Source organism: Silene latifolia, chromosome 11 (assembly GCF_048544455.1).
Source record: "Silene latifolia isolate original U9 population chromosome 11, ASM4854445v1, whole genome shotgun sequence".
Taxonomy (NCBI): domain Eukaryota; kingdom Viridiplantae; phylum Streptophyta; class Magnoliopsida; order Caryophyllales; family Caryophyllaceae; genus Silene; species Silene latifolia.
In genome coordinates this window covers 133,809,279-133,812,656 of record NC_133536.1, presented here as the reverse complement: position 1 = coordinate 133,812,656, position 3,378 = coordinate 133,809,279, and the positions used below count along the sequence as shown (strand labels likewise).

The window sequence follows — 3,378 nt, the reverse complement described above, 5'->3', positions numbered from 1 at the left end:
CATATCTCGTACCACTCCTTAAGTGAATGGCACTAACCGTTTCATGTCTTGGGGGATTACTTTGAGGTGGTAATTGTCCCTTTTGTCTTTGAGAGCTTGAGGATTCTAGTTGGGTCATTTGAGTTTCCAACATTTTTGTGTGGGCTAGGATGTTGTTGATGGTGATGTTGTTTGCATGGCTATCTTTTTGCATTTGAGTGAAAAATTCTTGTTGATTCTTTTGCATTTGGAGGACCGCTTTTTGAACATCAAAACCTTGGTCATTTTGTTGATTGTATGGAGTTTGATTTTGATAACCTTGGTTTTGGTTGTAAAAGGGTCTTTGATTTTGGTTTCTCATGGGAGGTGGGGTGTATGTTGGTTGAGGGTTTTGAACATTTTGGCTTTTGTATGAGAGATTTGGATGGAATTTGGTGTTTTCATTGTAATAGTTGGAATAAGGGGTACCACTTTTGTATGCTTGAAAAGCATTCACTTGCTCATTTGTTCCCCTATATTCACTTTGGTCATGTCCCAAAGTTCCACAATTCTCACATATCCCACTTGGGATTGATGAAGATGCCACCATGGCATTAACATGATGCTTTGGTGATTTTGAGGCTTCTTCAAGTTTAGCCATAGCCTTCTCAAACTTCAAGTTGATGGTATCAATATGAGCACTAAGTTGAGCACCCAATTGAGTAATAGAGTCCACTTCATGCTTTCCTCCTCTAGTAGCCTTGCGAGGTCTACTATATTGTGAATTATGGACCGCCATTTCCTCAATCTTGTTCGAAGTTTGATTATCGTCAACTTCGGTGAACATACCATTTGATCCCATGTTGAGAATGTTTCTTGAGTCTTCATAAAGACCATTACAAAATTGTTGTACCAAGAACCACTCGCTAAGTCCATGATGAGGACATGAGCGACAGATTCCTTTGAATCGCTCCCAAGCTTTATACAAAGATTCTTCGTCCTTTTGCTTAAAACCCGTAATTTGAGCTCTTAGCATGTTAGTCTTTTCCGGAGGGTAGAATTTTTTGTAGAAAGCTAGAGCCAACTTCTTCTAAGAGTCAATTCCAAGAGTAGCCTTATCAAGGCTCTTCAACCATTGTTTTGCGGTACCAATTAGAGAAAAAGGAAATAAGACCCATCGAATTTGGTCTTGAGTCACTCCGGTTTGGGAAATCGCAACACAATAGTCACAAAAAGTCTCCATGTGGGAATGAGGGTCTTCACTAGGCATCCTCCCAAATTGGATTTTTTCGACTAATTGGATAAATGCGGATTTTGCAATAAAATTTCCGGTTAAGTGTTGTGGTGTGGGAGTTCCATTGGGTAGGTTCTCCTCGGTTGGTACGGAATGTGATGAAAACTTAGGCATTGTGGGTTGATTGTGTGGTTGATTTTGTGTTGGGTTCTCCTCACCTTCTCTTGCAAAAGGGTTGATGAACTCAATAGTATTTGGTTGAATATCTACAACCTCACTAATACCTCTCAAAGTATTTCTAGCAATTCTTCTATTGGTTGTCAAAGTCCTTTCAATGTCGTGATCAATGGGTAAAAAGTTAGCTTGTGATCTTTTAAACATGCAAAATATCAAACAACTCGAAAATAATTAGAACAAACCTTGAGGAGTTTTACTTCCCAAGGCAAAGAAAGACACAACTAATAACAATCAAAGAAAATCAAATCAAGTTAACACCGTCCCCGGCAACGGCGCCATTTTTGGTCGGTCCGCTTTGAGCTTAGATTTAGGTTACTTGTCGTTAGGAGCACCTAGACCAAAACAATATTTATAACTTCACAAACAACTCTACAACTAGTAAAGAGGCAAGTAAAGGTCGGATGCCAAGGGACGGATATTGATGTAGGATTTTCGATTGCAAGTAGGGGTGTCTAGAGGTGTCACAATTTGGGTTGAGATAAGAAGATCACTAAACTAAATAACAATAAAGTAAACAAGCAAGATGACTAAAATGAGATGTAAACAATTGATTAAAAGCACTAGGGTTTCATGGGTTCATAGGGGATTCATGGGAATTGATCACACAAACATATTCTCAAATTATAAGCAAGCAATTATTGTTGTGATAGGATCGAGTTGGTTTATATCTTACAATCCTAGGAAGGTTTGGGTCCCGGAGCCGAATCGATTAGATTGTACAACACCTACAAGTCGACTTAATCCTCCCTACTCAACTATATGCATGGTCTAATGAGACTCGAGTTGGTTTATGTCTTATAAGTCTCATTGAAAAGGTAAGTGATGGGTAAAAAGTGCAAGGATTCATAGGCTCGCATTTCATCAAACATAACAAGTGCATAAGTTGAGATCACAACAAGCAAGCAAATAAATTATGTGAACATATTAAATTAAGCATGAATCATCCCCCATGTTGGTTTCCCCTATTTCCCCATTAACCCTAGTTAAGGAAACTACTCACTCATTATCAAGTTTGACATGTTAACAAGGTTGTCAATCATATTAACAAAGCAAAACATGATGAATAAATGAATATGATTAACAATAATTAAAAAGGGATTAAGAGAATTATACCTAATGATGATTCCAAAATAATAATGCAAAGTATAATAGAAGTACTTGATGATTGATGGAAGGTTGTCAATCTCCCAATAAACCCAAATAATCTTCAATTACCCAAAATAAAAGATGAACAATAGAGAAATTAAAGAAATGAGATTTGTATTAAGACTTGATTAGAAGTTGATTACAAGATTAAAGAGAGATTAGAATAATATAAACTACACTAAAGATTGATAAGAAGAACATGATAATCTAATTAGACTAATGGGGTATTTATAGTGCGGATTAGGTGCACAAATTAGGGTTACTAAGGGCTTAAATGATGATTAAGTCCTTGAGGAATCGCTCCTCTCAAGAAAAGATGCGGGTCTCCTTTTAGCTAGTCTTTCAAAAATATGCGCATCTCGAATGGAGAAGGAAGAGGACGTGTTGCTCGGAGGACAATCCAGCGCGCCCGGAAAGGTCGGGACGAGCAGATTGTGTAGCCATTGGACGAGCGGCCTAGTAGCTTGGACGAGCGGCTCGTGGGAGTTTACGGACGAGCGTCCCGATAGGTGAGACGCTCGGATCTTAGTCCAGCTTGCCATTTCTTCCTTTCTTCTTTTCTTCTTCCAACAATCCTCCGGGATTTTGTCGGGGACGCAAGGATCTTCTTCATCATTGCCCATCTACTACATTATGTACAAAGGCCTTCTAGTCTTGCCTTCTCTTTGATGCTTGGTCATTAGATTCGATCAATTTAGCTCTATTTTGCCATGAAAATGCAAGGTTTGCAATCCTCTCCTACCAAGGAAACAAAACCTCAAAGAATATGCAAAACAAAGGACTAAAGATAGTAAATGACCCAA

At 38.5% G+C, this 3,378-nt stretch overlaps 1 non-coding gene across 1 annotated transcript; it reads left to right on the top strand.

The window, feature by feature from the left end:
* Positions 1-887: 887 nt before the first annotated feature.
* Positions 888-994, top strand: LOC141616439 (small nucleolar RNA R71). Its single transcript, XR_012530787.1, has one exon. It is a non-coding gene; the product is annotated as a small nucleolar RNA R71 (small nucleolar RNA).
* The last annotated feature ends 2,384 nt before the right edge of the window (positions 995-3,378 follow it).